This window comes from Gorilla gorilla, chromosome X (genome assembly GCF_029281585.2).
Source record: "Gorilla gorilla gorilla isolate KB3781 chromosome X, NHGRI_mGorGor1-v2.1_pri, whole genome shotgun sequence".
NCBI classification, from domain to species: Eukaryota; Metazoa; Chordata; class Mammalia; order Primates; family Hominidae; genus Gorilla; species Gorilla gorilla.
In genome coordinates, this window is record NC_073247.2 from 19,952,923 (window position 1) to 19,974,398 (window position 21,476).

General features: G+C 46.1%; 1 protein-coding gene across 3 annotated transcripts in view; it reads left to right on the forward strand.

The window, feature by feature from the left end:
- TBL1X (transducin beta like 1 X-linked) overlaps positions 1-21,476 on the forward strand; it is a 256,272-nt gene that overhangs the window by 21,389 nt on the left and 213,407 nt on the right. For all 3 annotated transcript variants that reach the window (XM_055377011.2, XM_063702810.1, XM_063702809.1), the window contains exon 2: positions 17,157-17,226. The gene's annotated coding sequence lies outside the window, so the exon portion shown is untranslated. The remainder of the gene's footprint in view (positions 1-17,156; positions 17,227-21,476) is intronic.

The following is a 21,476-nucleotide window of genomic DNA, read 5'->3' on the forward strand; positions in this document are numbered from 1 at the left end:
TGAATGTTTGGGTTGTTTGTTTTTTATTGTGACAATTATGAATAATGCTGCTGTAAATGTTTACATGGCTGTACAGTGGTTCTCAAACTTCATCATGCATCAGAACCACCTGCAGAGCTTGTTAAAACACAGAGCATCCAGGCATGGTGGCTCATGCCTGGAATTCCAGCACTTTGGAAGGCTGAGGCAGGAGGATAGCTTGAACCGAGAAGTTGGAGACCAGCCTGGGCAATGTAGAGAGACCCTGGCACTAAAAAAAAAAAAAAAAAAAAAAATAGCCAGATATTGTGTGCACTTGTAGTCCCAGCTTCTCGAGAGGCTGCAGTGGGACAATCACTTGAGTCCAGGAGTTTGAGGCTGCAGTGAGCTGTGATTGTGCCACTGCACTCCAGCCTGGGTGATAGAGCACAAGACCCTGTTGCATAAATACTCCCCCCAAAACCCCAGAAAAACCAACACACAGAGTGGCAGGCCCCATCCCCAGAGTTTGTGATTCATTGAATTAGGGGCTGGGTTAAGACTCTGCCTTTCTAATGGGCTCTCAGCTGATGCTGGTGCCAATGGTTCAAGGACCACATAGACTTCGAGGGCTGCTGCCTTAAAGGAAGTCTTTGTAAATTATGATAGTTAATCGTTTGTTAGTTGTTCCAGGTATTTCTCTTCTAGACCATTCCTTGCCATGTAATGTTGCTTATGGTTTGAAGCATCAAGCTCCCATTTTTGTGTAGTCGAACGTGTCACTCTTTTCTTTGGGCTTCTGGGCATGGCTTCCTTCCAGCAAGGGGCAGATACCAAGAATAACTTGGAGTAGGTGAGGCAGGTTTTGATGTTAGCAAAACTCAAACCATGACACTCCCCCAAATGGGAGTCTGCCCTCATTGGGCCTAATTGTGCCCTCTGCTGCAGATGCTGGGATGGCCTTCTGATGGGATGGCCGGGCTGTGTTGTCAGCACCCGCCCACATGAGACGAGTTTGTAGCTGTGCCTGGTGCCAAGAGCTCTGAGGTGCTACTATGCCCCCTGGAACCTTTGGGCAAAGCATAGCTAGTCATCAAGCTTGCCTTTCACAGGCAAACAAAATCCATCCTTTCTTCATCCCCCTGCCCTGCCAAAATCAACCAGTCTCAAATCAATTCACGAAAGGGGGCCAATTTGCCTTTCGGGTGTCTGATCTAACAAGCCTTGGAGCAGCTAGGAAGCTACCAGAAGAGGTGTATGATCAATGTATTTGTTATTTATTTTATTTTATTTTTTTAAGTTTGGGGAAAGGTAATACTTTTGGTCAACCATCTGAATGGACTCCCTCCTCTAGGCCAGGGCACTCCATAGTTAACCTGAAAAACTGGTTCAGGCCATGACAGGAAGGGGGTTTGAACATGCTTCATTATGCCCTCCTCCCTTTTGGAATTCATGAACAGCCGACAGCATTTAACACAGACCTTAAGTCTGATAAGAAACAGTTACAATCTATTTTCTCTGAAGCCTGCTACCTGGAGGCATCATCTGCGTGATAAAACCTAGGTCTCTACAACCCCTTATGGTACCTGGACATTTTTTTCTATTGATAATAGCTTTTTTTTTTTTTATTATTGAGACAAGTGCTGTTGCCCAGGTTGGAGTGTGATGGCATGATCACAGCTCACTGTAGGCTTGACCTCCTGGGCTCAAGCGATCCTCCCACCTCCACCTCTCTAGCAGCTAGGACTACAGGTGTATGCCACCACACCTGGTTAATTTTTGTATTTTTTGTAAAGACGGTGTTTTGCCATGTTGCCTAGGCTGGTCTCGAGCTCCTGGACTCAAGCAATCTGCCTGCCTTGGCCTCTCAGAGTACAGCGATTATAGGCATGAGCTACCAGGCCTTGCCGATAATAACTCTTTCAACCAGTTGCCAATCAGAAGAATTTTATCCCAGAACACACCCCCCCCCCACGCCCCCGCCGCCTCAAGTCTGCCCACCTTTCTGGACCAAACCAATCTATATCTTAAATGTATTTTGATATCTCATGTCTCCCTAAAATGTATAAAACCAAGCTATGCCCCAACCGCCTTGGGTACATGTTCTCAGGATCTCCTGAGGGCCATGTCACGGGCCACGGTCACTCATATTCAGCTCAGAATAAATCTCTTCAAATGTTTTGCAGTTTGACTTTTTTCATTGACAGAGAGCAGCTTTAAATTACTGTGGACTCTTTGTTGCAAAAGCATCTTCTTGAATTTGATAATAAAGCCCTACTCTTCCAGTTTGTCCCTGAGCGCATTCTGCAGGTACCTCTGGTCACCGCTTCTTATCTTTGCTGTTGACCTCAGTTCATTCCTTTCAGATTCTTCACTCAGGAGAAGTCGTGGAACAGATTCCTGGAGGATTCCAGGCTCTGTAAGGAGGCTTATCTCCTTAGGATGGTTAAATTTTGGATTTGCAGTGACTTGTAATCATTGGCTAATATCCTAGTTTCTTCTTCTCTTTTTTAATGACAACGTTACTGAGCATACACACAACTCATTCCTCTAAAGTGTGTAATTCAGGAATTTCCTAGTATTTTTACAAAGTTGCACAACCATCACCACTGTCTAATTTTTGAACATTTTCATCACTCCCAAAGGAGACCCTGTACCTGTTAAGACATCACTGCCCCTTCCCCTTCTCCCCAGCCCCCCTGGCAACCTTGAATCTGGTTTCTGCCTGTATGGATTTGTCTATTCTGGACATTTCATAGATACAGAATCATGTGATGTGTGACCTTTTGCGCCTGGATTCTTACTTCATATTTCTGAGTTTCATCCATGTTGTAGTATGTGTTGTTCTAGTTTCTTGTAAATGTTCTGTCAAAACCACAGGTGAGTAAGGAAGGTGGAACAATGTTCTGAGATAAGTCAGCCAGAGACACAGGCTGCTCCTCCCTCCAATTACATTTAAAATGGAAAATCGTTCACAAATGGAACATTGTTCATAAAATTGTTTATAGTTCAGCTTCTATTCTAGCATGAACTGTAATTTTCTCCGTTCGCATTTGCTGTAGTTCCTCCAAATTTCTCCCACTTTCCTGTACCTAAAGGTCAACGTAGAAAACAATTTTCGTCAGCTAGAGCTGGGCCTGCAGGTCTCTCTTGTGTTGCATCTTTTGGGTGGAGTCAGAAGGTCCTTTCTTGGTATAAGAGTTAGGAAGCTTGCATTTCCCAAAGGGGTTGTGTGATGTTCCTTCCAGAGCTGAGGTTGTGGGATTCCAAGCAGCAAGACTTAGGCTGTTTTCTACGGCGTCCCCAAAGTCACAACCCTGACTGATGCAGGAACAGAATCATAAGGTTGTTTACTTTTCTGAATTTATCAAACCTTTTGTCTGTGTTTGACCAAAATTACTTTTCCCGGGTTGGGTTGGAGAATACGGAGGGTGATTTTCTGAAACCATTCATGGGACATGATTTTCTGGAGCATCTGTACCTGCAATGAAGGGCTTACTGATAAGACTGAAGGCCATTGTACTTTACTGGTTGGTGTTATAATTGATCATACTCATTTCTTGTCCTGCCGTGACAAGTGACTGCACATTTACTGGCTTAAACAAAAACTATTCTCTTACGGTTCTGAAGGCCAGAAGTCTGAAATGGGTCTCACTGTGCTAAAATCAAGGTTTAGCAGAGCCACAACTCTCCTGGAAGCTCTAGGGGAGAATTGGCTTCCTTGCCTTTTCCAGCTCCTGGAGACTGGCCGCATTCCTGAGCTTGTGGTCCCTTCCTCCATCTGCAGAGGAGCAGCGTAGCACCTCTCTGACTGTCCTTCCATAGGCGTATCTCTCTGAGACCATAGCTGGGAAAGGCTGTCCACTTTTCCGGGCTCCTGTGATTACATTGGGCCCATCCGGAAGATCCAGAATAATCCCCACATCTCAAGAGACTTAATTTAATCACATTTGTAAAGTCCCTTTTACCATATAAGGAAACATATTCTCAGGTCCCAGGGATTCAGGCATGAGCATCTTTGGGGGCCATTATTCTGCCTACTACATTGTCAGTCTTCAAGGACAGACTTACTTCCTTTGTTTCTGTCTCTTAATTTGCTCCTCTGAAGCCTGCAAGATTCATAGGCTTATTTAACATTTGTGTTTTGTCTCTCGAATAATTGAGAAATCTGGTACTGTTGAGCCATTTGGTTTGTATTGCTCACTCACTGAGTCTTGATTGATTGGTTGGTTGATTGAGTGATTAATAGAGACAGTCTCACTTTGTTGCCCAGGCTGGTCTCAAACTCCTGGTCTCAAGCGATCCTCCCTCCTTGGCCTCCCAAAGTGCTGGGATTGCAGGTTTGAGCCACCATGCTTGCCCTCAGTATTGATTACCTCTGAATGAGCCAGGATTTGCTTTCCATTTTGGAGAGCCGCTAGATTGCTGAACAGCTCAGAGACACACTTGTGTGTTGAGGTCCTCTTTCCTGCCACTCTCGGTTTCGGACTTTATCAGGGACTCTGCCAGAGCTACTTTTCTGGACTTGGAGTCTCAGAGTCTGTGTCAGCTGTGGGTAAGGAATGAGACCACCATGAAGCAAGCAGAGGTAGCAGGTGGGGCCTGGCTTCCAGGACTTTGCAGATGCTGTGTGTGGATTTCTGGGGCCTGAATCAAGAGCCCCTGGGTTTGTGGCTTCACAAAATGGTGGAGGAAGACTGGTGGAGTTAGGGACAGAAGACTCAACAATAATTAGCTTGTTAATCAGCATTTTGGCTCAAAAATAGTTTGGGAGTATACTGGTCAGCTTTCTGCCATGCTAATGTTGCATAACAAACAGCCCCCAAATTCAGAGGCTTAAATCATTTCTTTCTTGCTCACTAGTCATGGTTAGCTGTGTCTCTCCTGGGCTTATATGGGAATAGGAAGGCCTGGTCAGGTTCTGGGCTAGGCTTAGGGTTGAAATGATGTGTCTCCTCATCAGGGGACCCTGGGGCATGTTGTTTGTGCCTCTCCCATCAGGTATAGGAAGCCAAGATAAATCATGCAGCACATTTAAAGTCTCTGTTTGTCACTACCCCTAACATCCCATTGACCAAAACAAGTCCCATGGTGAGGTCCAGCCTCCACGGGTTGGGGAGGGCTATTCTAGTCTGAAAGCCCTGAAAAGTCACATGGCAAAGGGAGCAGCCATAGACTTCCATTATGGGAGGATGGAAGAGTTAGCATTGCAGTGCCTCTGCCATGTTTGTGGGTGGAAGGGAAGGTGATCCCTGTGGAAGAGACTGTGGATACATCCAGTCATACCCTAGAAAATGAGCTCTATAGGTGGATTTTTGAAGCACTGTGTGCTTGTTATCTTTTTATTATTACTTTATTTTTGAGACAGGATCTCACTGTCACCCAAACTTGAGTGCAATGGTGAGATCCTGGCTCACTGGAGCTTCTTTCTTCTGGGCTCAAGTCTCCTCCCGCCTCAGCCTCCCAAGTAGCTGGGAATACAGGTACACACCAGCCTCCCAAGTAGCTGGGAATACAGGTGCACACTCAACCACATTCAGCTACTTTTTAAACATTTTTTTTGTAGAGACAGAGTCTCATCATGTTGTCCAGACTAGTCTTGAACTCCTGGGCTTAAGCAATCCTCCCACCTCGGCCTCCCAAAGTGCAGGGATTACAGATGTGAGCCACTGCACCTAGCCAGGGTGCTTGTTAAACCTGCAGCTTCCTTGATTCCATCTTAGAGCCCTGTTCTCACCTGAGGAGAGGGGATTGTGCCCCTTGGGGAACATTTGACAATGTCTGGAAACATTTTTGCCTTTCACAGCTGGGTGGGGGTTGCTCCTGGCATCTTGTGGGCAGACACCAGGGGTTCCACTAAGCACTGTAATGTGCACAGGACAGCCCCCCTCAAAGAATTATCTGGCCCAACAAATGTCAGTTGTGCTGAGGCCAAGAAACCCTGCACAAACAGGCAATTTTCAGGTGATTTTCATGCACTTTGTAGTTTGAGAACCATGTCTTGCAAGACTGTCCCAACTGGGAAGGGGAATTGGTGATTCTTTCCATATAAGTAGACACGGACACATCTAGGAAGGAAGGTTTAATGTCTCGCAGATAGTTGTGTGGAGAGGCGAATTCAAACCCAAGGGTCTTAGTTAGATCTGTTACTTCTGTAATTAAAAAATATCTTCTGCTCGTATTGTATTAATTCTTTGTTGTATTAAGTATTTACTCTTGCTGTTTATTAGTAGCTTAATAAATGGACCGTTTATTTGGTGTGGGAAAAAATGTTTTATTAGATTTCTATTATGAGCTTATTTTTTTTTTCTAAGTGGCCTTTTGCCAGCTGTTTCTTCTGTCCTGTTATTCCTGCTCACCAGCAAGATTATAAATTCTTAAAAAATTTGTTCTTAATTTTTTTTTTGAGAGGGGATCTCACTCTATCACCCAGACTGGAGTGCAGTGGCTCAATCATAGCTCATTGCAGCCTTGAACTTCTGGGCTAAAGCAATCCTCCTGCCTCAGCCTCTTGAGTAGCTTGGGACTATAGGTGCATGCCACCATGCTGTGCTAGTTTTTAAATTGTTTTTGTAGAGATGGGGTCTCACTGTTGTTGCGCAGGCTGGTCTTGAACTCTGGGTCTCAAGCAATCCTCCTGCCTAGGCCTTCCAAAGTACTGGGATTACAGATGTGTGCCACTGCACCACCGCATCACTGCACTTGGCCAGTATATATATATATATATATATATATATATATATATTTTTTTTTTTTTTCTTTGAGACAGAGTCTCACTGTGTCATGCAGGCTGGAGTGTAGTGGCGTGATCTCGGCTCACTGCAGCCTCGACCTCCCAGGCTCAAGTGATTCTCCCGCCTCAGCCACCCGAGTAGCTGAGACTACAGGTGCATACCACCACACCCAGCTAGTGGCCAGTAAGTTCTTAATAGCAGTGATCACGCTTTATATTTTGTTTCTACTCTGCACAGTACTCAGCATACGATAATGATCAGTCAGTTGCTAATGGTATCAATTGCAATGTGAGTTGCGCTCTGTGGTTAAAGACTCATTTATCAAGTATCTGTGGAACAGCCTTTTATACCTTGCTATAAATCCTGTTTCTAGGCTTTTGGGGCTGAATGGTTGGCATATTGATGCTCGGTTTCTGTGTGGCAATTAGGAGAAAAGGTCCTTGTCACTGGCAAGCTGACAGCCTCCTTTCTTCTCCTACCCTCAAGTTGTTTTGGTGATTGAAATGTTTCAGTTATTAAAAAAAAATCAAGAATTGCTTGCTGATAGGACAACAGAAGTACAGTTCAGGGAGTTAAAGCTTCTCCATTCCCCACCTCAATTGTACACAGCAAGCATGGACAGATTTCGTTTTAGAAAGCATGCGAGCAGCATTTCTATGGAGGATGCTGTGTCACCTGAAATTTGCTATGCTCAGATCAGCCAAGTATTGCCTCTGGGGGCTACCAGCAAGTTATAGAAATAACTTTGTTATGAAATACTTCTTTAAGGGGGTGTTAGTATTGATTCACTGAAGTGGTTCTCCTTGTGTACATGGAGTAGTTGTGAGATGAAGGCTTCTGTTCTTCCTGGCTCCCCATGTGGGAAGGACGCTTAGTGGTTTGTGGGATGCAGGGAGAGGAACAGAGTCCATCCTTCAGTTGCTCTTTTTACTAATTTATTAACTTGCCTCTCATCCCCTTGGCTGTTAAGACACTAAGCTGGTGTGTCTGACAAGCAGATGACCTAAAAATTCACGCGTAGTAAAAGGGAAGATGAAAATAGAAGTATATGAACTAAATTAGGAGGAGGACTTGGCTTCATTAAAAAAATGAGAAAGCCATGTTGTGCTTTTTTTAACTGCCACTTTTCCAAGTGCAGGACTAACAGTTTCAGATGTCATTATGCTACCAGTCTTGGTAATTTCTAATCATGTTTTGTCTAAAGAATATTTACATTAAAATGAGCCAGCCTCTTTAAAGTCAAATTTTAGTAGTGAGAAAACCAATGTCCGTTTTTGGAAAGGGAGCCCTTACCTCAGCTGGTGTGAGCGTTTTGTGGAGGTCTGCGGTGTTTGTGACTTGTGCCAGAGGCCTTGAGCTAGAGGCAACATAAGAAGGAATCAAACTTCCCTTTCTGTTCGGTATGCCTCTGTACCAAGACGTTTTGTTGATTGATTCATGGCACGGTGATACAAGGTGCATGGTATCAGATGCAGGGAGTGGAATATTGTTGAGATTGGGGCTAGAGGGTGTGTGTGTGTGTGTGTGTGTGTGTGTGTGTGTGTGTGTGTGTGTGTGTGTGTAGGTGTAGGGGAGGAAGGAATGGAAGGATGAAACCATTTGGGAATGTGCTAGAAGACATGCTTTTGAGGACAAGCAATGCGATTTTGGCATTGGCTGGGTTTCTGAGCCAGTGATAAATGTGGTGCATTGCTATGTGACTGGGAGTGTGATAGAGAGATATTCCGCTGGTCGTTTCCCTCCGCCTGCTTCTTATCAGTGCCATAGGGCAGAGTCTCAATTCCACTTGCCAGAATGCTTTCTAGGAACTCTTTATGCTCAATGGAGGTGATGTTTTCCCACTTGCTATGCTGTGCCTTAGGGAACAGGAACTGGTATTATCACATAAGCAATCTCTAAGTCCCTTGGAAGATTGTCTCATTCATCAAGAGGGAGAGGATTCTGATTTTCCTGCCTGGCTCCTCCAGGAAGTCTAACTTCTTGCAGGGGACCTGTTCTCTCGGCCCACTTGTACAGCATGTATAAAAGGAAATGAAGACTTTTGGGGATTTGTTGATTCACTTGTTTTGGGGTTATGTAAACCCAATTTGAGTTCCAGGACTCATCTATGATTGCCTGGATTAAATCAAAGGACACCCATGTAGGCTGGGCGTGATGGCTCATGCCTATAACCCAAGCACTTTGGGAAGCTGAGGCGGGCAGATTGCTTGGACCCATGAGTTGGAGACCAGCCTGGGCAAGATGGTGACATTCCATCTCTACTAAAAATACAGAAAATTAGCCAGGCGTGGTGGTATGTGCCTGGTCCCAGCTACTTGGGAGGCTGGGGTGGGAGGATCACTTGAACCTGGGAAGTCGAGGCTGCAGTGAGCTGATATCCTGAGATCATGCCACTGCACTTCAGCCTGGGCAACTGGAATGAGACCTTGTCTCAAAAAAAAAAAAAAAAAAAAAACAAAAAACAACCCGCGTAATTGTAGATTTTTGTTGTTTGATATACCGTCTCTTTTCCTGGAAAGAACCCTCTCGTGGGAACAGAAATGTTGAATTTAGTCCTGATGCTGTCCCTAACCACCCTGTGACACTGGTCCCAGGAAAATATAGGAATTGTTTCTTTTTTTCTGTCATCTCAGAGCTTGAGACAAACGTTCTCTGAGGTTGTTTTAGCACCACACTGTGATTCATCTTCGAGACTGTTCACAGCCCTTGATCTGAATTGATGGAGCTGTGGGGGATCATACCGCCACTGCCAGTGCTGAGAGCTGCATGTGGTGCGGTCCAGTGGCTACAGCGTTGTCTTTGGGATCTTCACTTGGCACCACAGCGGATTTGTATAATTATTATGTTGACTGGAACTTAGAGTGACTCAACTGCCTTGAACAGGAACCAAGAAAGAGGGGAACCAAATTCCAGAAGAGAATTTGCCAGAACATTCCAGCATATTCCATACTCTAGGGTTGTCTTATAGGGTCTGAGGGTACTTCTTGGTTATCTACTCATGTGCGTCTGACATAATTAAAGGCCGACTTAGACCCTATCAGAGAAAATCAAGTTCAGACACTTAGTCTAAGTGGAAGTAAGGAATACGATTACCTTTATCTCATTATCTTAGTTCTCTTTGGAAGATATATAAGCTTGAACCATGGTGACAAGTGTTGCCTTTAAACATGGTGACAGGTGTTTTCCGTTAAAGTCCTTGGCGAATCAACTCATAGACTTCTTCAACTTCAAAAAAAAAGTTTTTTAAAAAAAATTTTAAAAATATTTAACTTGAGGATCTTCATTGAAAATTGGTCATCTTTCGTGAATTTGCTTAAGTAGGCTTTGATCTCTTTTTAAAGGATTCCTTCCTGCCTGATACATTTGGTCCTTTTAGAATTCGGGCTAGAACAATTCTCCATGAAGGTGGACGTGTTAAAATCTATTTGGTTCATTGTTAGGATCACTCACATTACAAGAGAAATTTCGGTCTTGAGTTTTTGTTTTTGCTTATTTGCTTTCTTGGAAATGTTTCCACATCAGGTCTTAGAGGAGTTGTAAAACAGGAAGGAGGAGTTGACATGCTGTTTCATAACCAACGCTTGCTTCTCGCCCTGGATACTACATTTTTTCCATCCATTTCCCACATAAAACATGGAGACAAACACCAGAGCTGCTCCTGAGAGGTGCTGAGTCATAGGAATTGAAGGGGGCTGTTGGGCCCTCGTGTGTGGGATGGGCTCAAGAGCTATCAGTCTACAGAGGGAAAGGTTCGTCTCTGTCCCTCATTGCCTGCAGTTTCTCTTTGGCCCTGGCTTTTTCCGTTCACAGCTGCCCTCGACGTTCATTTTAATCAAATTTCACCTGCATAAAAGGGCTATGGGCAGAGAGGCTTCTCTGTGATGGAGCGCAGCTATCCTACAAGTATGTAGCCCTGATTTAGTAGAGAAGAGGCAGGAACTGTCGAGGGCGGAGGAGCAGGAGAAATGGTGCACAAGGGAGAGGGGATAATGACAGGTCATTCAGGGATGTCTACGGAATGTGAAAATGCGGCAAGATGGGTTTCGGTTTCTTTTTTTTTAGGTCCGACAGAGATTACTGGGATAGCTGCATCTTCATGTTGTACACGCATACACTTGATTCCCATTATTCACTGGAGCTATGTTCTGTAAAGTCGCTGAGACTTTATAGAAAGCATCACCCCAGGGAAAATACACAGTGAGGCTTCTGCGAACCTCTGGTCACAATGTTGTTGTCAAGCAGTCAGTGCATAACTTTGTTGTATGTATTTCTATTGTGTGTTTTTGTTGGTTCCTTTACATTGCACTCACGCCAACAGCACTGTGACTCACGCCTGGCTGAACCTCATCTAACGCACGTATTTTCCCCATAAGACGCATCCCAGCCTTGTGCTTCAGGACATGAGACAGCACTGCAGCATCTGGGGGCCATTTTAAGCAGCAAAGTCACCCAGAAACTACAACATTTCAAAAAACTGGCACTGTGAATAGACTGCGAAAAGGACACTTGTTTACGGAGTGAGAGCCTTGTTCACCCTCAGCTGGGAACATGTGCATTTGGTGACACAGCCACACGCTGCATGTTTGAGAATGACCATGAAAGCGCTGCAGGTACTGATTTTGGAGCTACAAATAAATGTTAACCAACAGGCAAATTCACAGACACGGAATCCGTAAATAACAAGGCTTGGCTGTGTGTGTATACATAGTGTAGTGTTGATAGTGTGTATACACAATACACATTGATATTTTGGGAGAGATTTTGAAGAAGTCACCATGAAAGCCAGTGTGTCCGTTTGGCCCTCTGGAAAGCGTGCGGTGAGGAGGAGTCGGGGTACAAGTGTTTAAATTGGGGACATGGCCTGAGGAGATGAAAGAGAGGTGGGGACTGAGTAGGGAAAGCTCCACACCACAATGCATAACTGATAAGGTTTTGGCCAACAAGCCAGAGAACCCTAGAGCAAAGAGTGCCCCTTGCTTACAGCCAGAGGGCCTTGCTCAGTGAATATAGGGGGCTAGGAGTGGGGAGGCATCTCCAAAGGAGCATCGTGGATTTGCAACTCTGTCTTTCTGGAAAGGATATGAGAGTCTTGCCCTCTCCCCCAGGGCTGACACAGTTGTAAACCAAACTTCTGACTTCAGTTGTACATATCAATTATTTTGCACCCACATTAGATTGAACCAAATGACACTGGCTCTTTTAAATTAAAAGTGGTCAAATGCTGGCAGCCTCTTAGGGTTCAATTCAATGGAATCTTTTAAAGGTGCAATAATGCTGTTTGAAATGAGGAGAACACCTGTGTTTTGCTTGCTGAGAGAAATCCACTATCTCTCATCCAGAAGATGATTAGACCCATAGTGGAAGCCAGTCAGTGGCATGAGGAATCATGGAGATGATTCTCACCTGGTTGATTGGATCAGACGTTCCTACCCCGAATGAGGGTGGAAAGGGAACCAAGAGATGAAGTGGATTGTTGGGTTTATGAGAGGACGGTGGTTGTCTGTCTATAGTTAAGGTTGTTTAAACTCATGACCATGAGAATGAGCTTTTTCTGGATAACTCTTTCCTTTTCCTTCTGATTTTTGAGAGTGCTGAAAACTCAAGTCCTGTATTTAAAAATTCCATCGTTGAAAACATGTTTCAAGGACAGATGACACACTTATGATTATAGCATCTGAAGTGATGGGAATATTAAATAACCTTTGGTTGGACATGTAACCATCAGGGCTCCACATGGTCTTAAAACCAAACACACACAGTTCTTGTCGTTAAAGATATCCATGGCCTGGCACAGTGGCTCACGCCTGTAATCCTAACACTTTGGAAAGCCGAGGCGAGGGGTTAACTCGAGCCCAGGGGTTTGAGACCAGCCTGGGCAACATGGTGAAACCTTGTCTCTACAAAAAATACAAAAATTAGCTGGGTGTGGTGTTGTGTGCCTGTAGTCCCAGCTACTAGGGAGGCTGAGGCAGGAGAATCACCTGAACCCAGGAGGTGGAGGTTTTAGTCAGGCAACATCCTGCGATTGCACTCCAGCCTGGGAGACACAGCCAGACTCCATCTCAAAAAAAAAACAAGACTTACACAGAGAAAGCCTGAAGCCCACAAGAGCAATTAGCAAAAGGAACCCTGACAACAAATATGGTGATGTCATTAGCAACCAGGTAGTTAAGCTCAGGGGTTGCTATGTGTCATAAACTTGAAAGCTACATTGGCCACGAGTAACACAAATGTAGGTGCTAATCACAGATAGTTGGTGGGCGTTTCAAACTTTCTCTTCATATCTATGGATACCCAAAACAGTGTGCTTCCATTTAGAAGGCTTCCATTGGGAGGCTGAGACAGGAGGATTGCTTGAGTCCAGGAGATCGAGATTAGCGTGTTCCTCCCTCCCTCCCTCCCTCCCTCACTTCCTCCCTTCCTCCCTCACTTCCTCCCTTCCTCCCTCTCTCCCTCTCTCCCTCTCTTCCTCCCTCCCTCTCTCTCCTTTCTTTCTTTTTTCTCTTCTTTTTCTCTCTCTCTGTCTCCCTCCCTCCCTCCCTCTCTCTCCCTCTCCCGCTCCCTCCCTCCCTCCCTCCCCTCCTTCCTCCTCCTCTCTTTCTTTCTTTTGAGGTGGGGTCTCGCTAAGTTTACCAGGCTGGTCTGGAACTCCTGGGCTCAAGTGATCCTCCTGCCCCAGCCTCCCAAAGTGCTGGGATTACAAGCATGCATGAGCCACTGTGCCAGGCCTATCTTCCCTTTCCTGCTATTTCCTCCCAGCTAACGCACTTTTAAAATTTGATACAAATTAATTTTTCTTTTTTTGTCTTTTGTTCAAATAATGATTTGATTTCTGTTCTCTGTCTGGGTCGCTTCAATAACATGGATACCTACACCTAGTTTTATCAGTAAAGGTCATTGACATAATCAGTGTGTTGTGAGAACAAAGATAGGCCCTCATTTAAGCTGCTCCGTTACTCATTTTATAAGTCAAAGAAGGAAGGGGACAGCGTCCCCTGTTTTCAGATGGCTATTGAAGTGAGTCAGAGTGACGGTGAGCAGCATGCATTGAATTCTAGCTGGAAAGAGGGTTTTTAGGCCTGCGTTTGAGCTTGCCCTGAATGAATAAGGCTGGAAACCTATAGGCCCTGGAGAACATTAATGAGGAATCTGCTTTCCCTGACAGCTCCTTGATAAACGAAATGATGGATGTGCAGCATGCAGCCCTGAGCAAAGGCCTGGCAGCTCTGTGGCTGAGCCCTAGAGGGCTGAGCTGGGCCAGGGCTCCCAGTAGTTTGTTCAGGAGCACTGAGAGCCACAGCAGGTGCTGATCCAGCTCTTGCCTTCTTCGCGAGTATCTGACAAGTCTGCAGAGACCGCAGGAGCCTGGCTACTCCTTGAGTTCACTGTCTTGGAGCAAGCCTGTGGGGGAATCACATGCCCCCCCACTCTAGTGCCCATTGGGGACATGGAGGAGGGAGTTTCCCTATTTGCAGTTAGGGTTTGTGCGCTGTCCGCGAGCTTGGTTTCCTCTTTGGGTTGCACAGTGCTGAGATCTGAGCCCAAGGCAGTTGGGACATTAATGATGAGACAGGAGGCTTTGCTGTGTTCCATATCTATCAGGCTGCTTTGCCCAGGGAGACGCCCCCCTTGCTTGGGGTCTTGGGCTTGGGTAGGGGTTCTGGAATGTCTCCCCTCCAGCAGGCTCTGCCTCCTTGGCTCCCTTGATTCAGAGAGCAGTGCAGTGGCTTTGTTGAGGAGCAGCCCCTGTGGAGGCGCTCATGGGTGACAGGCTGTGGCTGAATAGTGGACAGCCCTGGTCACTGACATTAACATGGTGCAATAGAGCCTTCTTATGTGTTCCTTGGTTCCCACTGCCCTTTCATGGTCGGGTGTCCTGATTGTCTGTGGCTAGACTATGCCAACGTGATCAGTGTCCTTCCCAGAACCCCTGAAAGAGGGTCATAGATTGAGATGTCTGTCACCACCCCTGTCCATTGCAGAGTCACGTACATGCTAGAGACGAGCTCGCCCTTGATGCGACCTGAGGACCTCACCCGCTAGTCATTACAGGGAGGGGAAAGACAATAAAAAGATGAAAGAGAGTGCTGTCCCTGGTAATGGAAGTTACTCATCATTGTACCAGTGGGCAGCCACATAGGGATAGGTCGGAAGAGAAAGGGGAAAGAGTGAATAAAAAACGCTGATGTTTGTGAGGCCGAGAGAGGAACAGAACTATTACTGCTGGTCAAGGGGGCCATCCACTTAAAATGTTCACATCCTGTTTCAGCCACAAGCTGGCCAAGATCATCACATAAAGGGACAAACGTTGGCCCCAGAAAGAACGCATGGTCATCTTGAGTCAAGGCTGTCTCATTTGATGTCAGAATTCTTAAGAGCTGCTCTGGCTAGGTGCAGTGGCTCATGCCTGTAATCCCAGCACTTTGGGAGGCTGAGGCGGGTGGATCACCTGAGGTCAGGAGTTCGAGACCAGCTTGGCCAACATGGTGAAACCCTGTCTCTACTAAAAATACAAAAATTAGCCGGACGTGGTGGCAGGCACCTGTAACCCCAGCTACTTGGGAAGCTGAGGCAGGAGACTCTCATTTGAACCTGGGAGGTGGAGGTTGCAGTGAGCTGAGATCAGGCCATTGCACTCCAGCCTGGGCAACAAGAGCAAAATCCTGTCTCCAAAAAAAAAAAAAAAAAAGAACTGCTCTTGGCTGGGTGCGGTGGCTCACACCTGTGATCCCAGTGCTTTGGGAGGCTGAGACGGGAGGATAGCTTGAGCCCAGGAGTTCGAGATTAGCATGGGCAGCATAACAAGACCCCATCTCTTTAAAAAATTAGCCAGGCATGGTGGTGTATGCCTGTGGTCCCAGCAACATGGGAGGCTGAAGCAGGAGGATCACTTGAGCTCAGGAGTTGGAGGCTGCAGCGAGCCATGATGGCACCACTGCACTACAGCCTGGACAGCAAAGGAAGACCCTGTCTCAAAAAAAAAAAAGAAAAAAAAAAAAGCATCCAGGTGTGGTGGCTCACACCTGTAATTCCAGCACTTTGGGAGGCCGAGGCAGGCAGATCCCCTGAGGTCAGGAGTTCGAGCCCAGCCTGGCCAACATGGTGAAACCCCGTCTCTACTAAAAATACAAAATATTAGCTGGGTGTGGTGGCGGGTGCCTGTAATCCCAGCTACTCGGGAGGCTGAGGCAGGAGAATCGCTCAAACCCAGGAGGTGGAGGTTGCAGTGAGCCGAGACTGCGCCATTGCACTCTAGCCTGAGCAACAAGAGCAAGACTCCGTCTCAAACAAAAAAAACTACTCTCCAAACAGAACCTGCACCTACCCAACTGTGGTGGGTGCCCCTCCTGGGGCTCCTGCAGTAGCGGTGGTGTGGGAATTGAGAATCTTGCAAGTGCTATGAGGGAGCTGAGACACTGAGTGTGGCAGGGCCATGTGCCCAGAGCATGCACAACCCATCCTAACGTCTGCCGGGGAAGGTGGGGGATTTCTGTGCATTGCTTTTCAACCAGAAAGGTAATTTTTGTTCCCCAGGGGACACTCGGCAATGTCTGGAGACAGTTTTGGTTGTCACACTGGGTTAAGGAGTGCTACTGTCATCTAATGGATGGAGAGCAGGGATACTGCTGAACATCCCACAGTGCACAGGGCGGCCTCACAACAACCAAGACCACCTGGCCTCAAATGTCAGTAGGGCTAACATCCAGAAGCTCTGCGAGTCTGTGGGAAGCCCTGGATGCCCCAATCCTCTTTCATTTTCTTCTCACCACGTAGGACAGTTTAGCTGGACAGTACACAGGACTCTTTCAAGGGGTCATGAGAGGAGACCTCATAGCATAAGGGTCAAGTACAAGGACTTTGCAGTCAGACTGACGTGGGTTTCAGTCCCCACCCATCCTAGTGGTGTGACCGAGAGCAAGTTGGGCATAGTGACATCTGTCTTGATTGACTTTGGAGTTTGACAGGCAATACATGCAAAGTTCTCTATTCCCATGTCACTCAGAGTGAGTGTGCAAAACATACTATTGTTGGCATCCATCGTCATAAGAGTCACTGTGAACATGGGTGAGCTTAGCACCTTGTGGCACTGGGCTGTGGTGAGGGACTCAGACAGCTTTATGATTGAGTTTGGGCCTCAGCGAGATGGCAAAGCTATGCTTCTCTTGCTCCTTGGACCATGGTGACCTGTGAGGACCCCTGGGGGCTGCCTTCTCCACTGTTGCAGTTCAGGGAGCTAAGGCCAAAGGCTACTGCAATGGTGGACTCTGGGGTCCCCCTGGTGACAAGGAAGGGACTTTGAGCTTTGGAATGCCCTGGGCTGAGTCTTGCCACCTGCAGGTTTGTGAACCTCATCATGCCTTGTTTTTAGCACAACAAAATGGGATAATACTGACTTTATTATTGACATACTATTATGCTGTTTTCAGGTATGTGACACTGCTGCTATTTTACTGTTTCTTCCAGATTTCCGTGAGGGTGGAAGAAAATCATACCATATCAGATGCCTCGCAGAGCACCAGGCCCACCGTGAAAGGTACAGCAAATTTTACTTCCCTCTTCTTGCCTCGTTGGAAATTCTTTCCTGTGAGATTTCCTCCCCTCCGCCCTCCGCGCCTTCTGCCATAGCCTATAGCCTCCTCTGGGAGTTCTTGGATAATTTTGTTGCCTTATACCTTTGCAATTTCCAGTATGGTAGCCATGGGCCACATGTGGCTGTGGAGTGCTTGAAATGTGGCCAGTCTAGATTGAGATGCCTTGTAGAAGTATAAAATACACACTGGATTTCAAAGACTTAGTTCAAAAAGAAAGAAAGCAAGGTATCTTATTGATAATGTAATACAGTTTACATGTTGAAATGATCACTTGGATACGTGGGGTAAAATAGAACGTATTATTAAATGTAACTTCACCTGTTTTCTTTTGACATTTTTTTGTGGACCCAGAAAATTGATAGACAGGTGGATTTCCTTCACACTTACACACTTGTCTTGCTCAAGACCAGCCCTGCTTCCTCACTGGCTGCTCAGTCAAATGCCTCCTCCAGTTTAAGCTGTCCATCACGGGGCCACCCATTATGTGTCCATCTCATCTTCTCTGCTCAGTGCCTGTGCAGGCAGCTGGTGTTCCTGCTCCTCCCGCCCAGCTTTGCTTATGATGCTAGTCTTGAGTGCAGGCTGCTGAGCTTCTCACCTTTCTTCCCATACATGTAGAACCTCTCCTCCAGAAACATGGGGTACTTACCAGCTGGCAAGGAGCAGAGCTGGGGTTCACATTCATTTCTGTCTTGCTCCAAATCCATGTCCCTAATAGACTACTCTCTCCAATTGCTTTGTGGATGTAAACACATAGTAAGTTCCTAGAGAGCAGGGACCATTTTTATTTCTTTCATCTCTGCTGTTCAAGACCTTTCTAAAGCTTTTTTGAAAGAATTAAGATTTCTAGTCTCTTGCCCTTCCACTTTCTGCTATGTGAAGACACAGTGTTCCTGCCCTCTGCCCTCTGGATGCTACAGCAACAAGGTGCCATGTTGGAAGGAAGCAGAGAATATCCCTCACCAAATAATCAATCCTGCTGGTGCCTTAATTGTGAACTTCTCAGCCTGCAGAACTCACGAAGGTCATCACCATGTAGGCTGATTGATCTTGGACTTCCAAGCCTCCAGAACTCAAATCAGTGAATTTAAAAACATTTTACGGAGGGCGGGGCCAAGATGGCCAACTAGAAGCCACGGTGTTGGGAGGCTGCTATCAGAAAAGACCATAATAAGCGTGTGAATCCTTCATCAGCAACCAAGGTATCCGGGTTCTCTCATCAAAATTGACTAGAAGGCTGGCGTGACCCACAGAGAGAAGGAAGAACAGTGTGGTGTGGCGGCCCACCTGAGAGTCACATGGGGAAGGGAACCCCCTCACCCCAGATAAGGCAGGCGGTGAGTGAGCACGCTACCCAGCCGGGGAAACTGCTTTTCCACAGAACTGTGAAACCCATGGATTGGAAGATCTCACTCGTGAACCCACGCCACCGGGGCCTCGCGTCCTAGCCCCGGAACACACAGATTCTTACAGCCTCTCAGCTGGAATCTGCTTAAGCTTACCAAACTCCTCGGGGAGGGGTGACCAGTACCAGCTGCAGCTGCCTGCTGTCTAAGCCCTTTGAACTCCTGCAGGGAGGGGCAGCAGCCAGCACTGGCACTGGCAACTGCCTAACATGCTAAGCTCCCTGGACAGGGGGAAGGGTGGCACCCATTTCTGTAGCCACAGGCTACGCTTTTCCCCTGCTAGAGCCAGGGAGGCTGGACAGCTTGGTCCCAAGACTTGTCCCCACAGCCCAACACAATGGCTGTGGCAGTCTGCGGCTAGAGTGCCTCTTCAGGCCCAATCCCAACCCATCCTTTCTTAGTTGGGGTGTGTGTCGGGGGGGCGCTTCCCTGCTGGATCTCCAATAACTCCAGCCAGAGGCTAAGGGACAGAATTCGGATCTCCTGGGCCTCAGCCCATAGGGGAGGGGTGGCCGCAGTCTCTGCTGACCAGCAGATTTAGCTTTTCCTCCTGGTAGTTCCAAGGAATCTGGACAGTCCAGACGAGTGGGTTTCCCCCAAGCAAAACACACCCTCTCCACCAAGGGACAGAGTGCTCCATTAAACGGGTCCTGCTCCCTGTGCCACCCAACTGGGTGAGACCCTTCAACAGGGCTTGTCAGATACCCTCTACAGGAGCGATCCTACTGGCATCAGGTTGGTGCCCCTTGAGGTCAGAGGTCCCAGAAGAAGGAGTAGGCACCCATCTTTGCTGCTCTCCAGCATCCTTAATGACATCTCCAGGCATGGGAGCGAATCAGATGAATAAAGCCTGAAGGTGAACCACCAGCAAACTGCAGCAGCCCTACAGAAGAGAGACTGGACTACTGAAAGAAAAACAAGCAGAAAGTGACAACAACAACAATCAAATAAAAGGTCCCCACAAAAATCTCATCCAAGGGTAGCAGCCTCAAAGACTGAAACTAGACAAACTCACGAAGATGAGAAAGAATCAATGAAAAAATGCTGAAAACCCAAAAGGCCAGAGTACCGCTTCTCCTCCAAATGATTACAGCGTCTCTCCATCAAGGGCACAGAACTGGACGGAGGATCAGATGGATGAATTGACAGAAGTAGGCTTCAGAAGATGGGTTATAAAAAACTACAATGAGCTAAAGGAGCATGTTCTAACCTAATTCAAAGAAGCTAAGAACCTTGATAAAAGGTTAGAGGAATTGCTAACTAGAATAACCAGTTTAGAGAGGAACATAAGCAACCTGATGGAGCTGAAAAACACAGCACAAGAACTTTGTGAAGCACACACAAGTATCGTGAAGCATAAACAAGTATCAACAGCTGAATCGACCAAGTGGGAGAAAGGATATCAGAGTTTGAAGACCACCTTACTGAAATAAGACATGCAGACAAGAATAGAGAAAAAAGAATGAACAAAGCCTACCAGAAATATGGGACCTCATAAAAAGACTGAACCTACGATTGAGTGGAGTACCAGAAGGAGGTGGGGAGAATGGAAACAAGCTGGAAAACACACTTCAGGATATTATCCAGGAGAACTTCCCCAAACTACCAAGACAGGCCAGCCTGCAAATTCAGGAAATACTGGGAACACCATTAAGATACTCTATGAGACGATCAACCCCAAGACACATAATCATCAGATTTTCCAAGGTCGAAATGAAGGATAAAACTAAGGGCAGCCAGAGAGAAAGGCTAGGTCACCTACAAAGGGAAGCCCATCAGACTGACAATGGACTTCTCAGCAGAAACTCTACAAGCCAGAAGAGATTGGGGGCCAATATTCAACATTCTTAAAGGAAAGAATTTTCAATCCAGAATTTTATATCTAGCCAAACTAAGCTTTCTATAAAATCCTTTCCAGACAAGCAAATGCTGAGGGATTTTGTTACCACTAGGCCTGCCCTGCAATGTCTCCTGAAAGAAGCACTAAATATGGTAAGGAAAAACTGGTACTAGCCACTGCAAAAACACATGAAAATATAAAGACCAATGACACTACAAAGAAACTGCATCAACTAATGTACAAAATAACCAAATAGCATCATGATGACAGGATCAAATTCACACATAACAATATTAACCTTAAATGTAAATGGGCTAAATGCCCCAATTAAAAGACACAGACTAGCAAATTGGATAAGGAGTCAAGACTCATTGGTGTGCTGTATTCAGGAGACCCATCTTACATGCAAAGACACACACAGGCTCAAAATAAAGGGATGGAGGAAAATTTGCCAAGCAAATGGAAAGCAAAGAAAAAAAAAAAAGCAGGAGTTGCAATCCTAGTCTCTGACAAAACAGACTTTAAACCAACAAAAATAAAAACAGACAAAGAAGGGCATTACATAATGGTAAAGGGAACAATTCAACAAGAAGAACTAACTATTCTAAATATATATATATGCACCCAAAACAGGAGCACCCAGATTCATAAAATAAGTTCTTAGAGACCTGCAAAGAGACTTAGACTCCCACACAATAATAGGGGGAGACTTTAACACCCCACTGTCAGTATTAGGTCAGTGAGACAGAAAATTAACAAGGATATTCAGGACTCGAACTCAGATAGATCTGGATCAAGTGGACTTAGTAGAAGTCTACAGAACTCTCTACCGCAAATCAACAGAATATACATTCTTCTCAGTGCCACATGGCACTTACTCTAAAATCAACCACACAATTGGAAGTAAAACACTCCTCAGCAAATGCAAAAGGACTGAAATCATGAC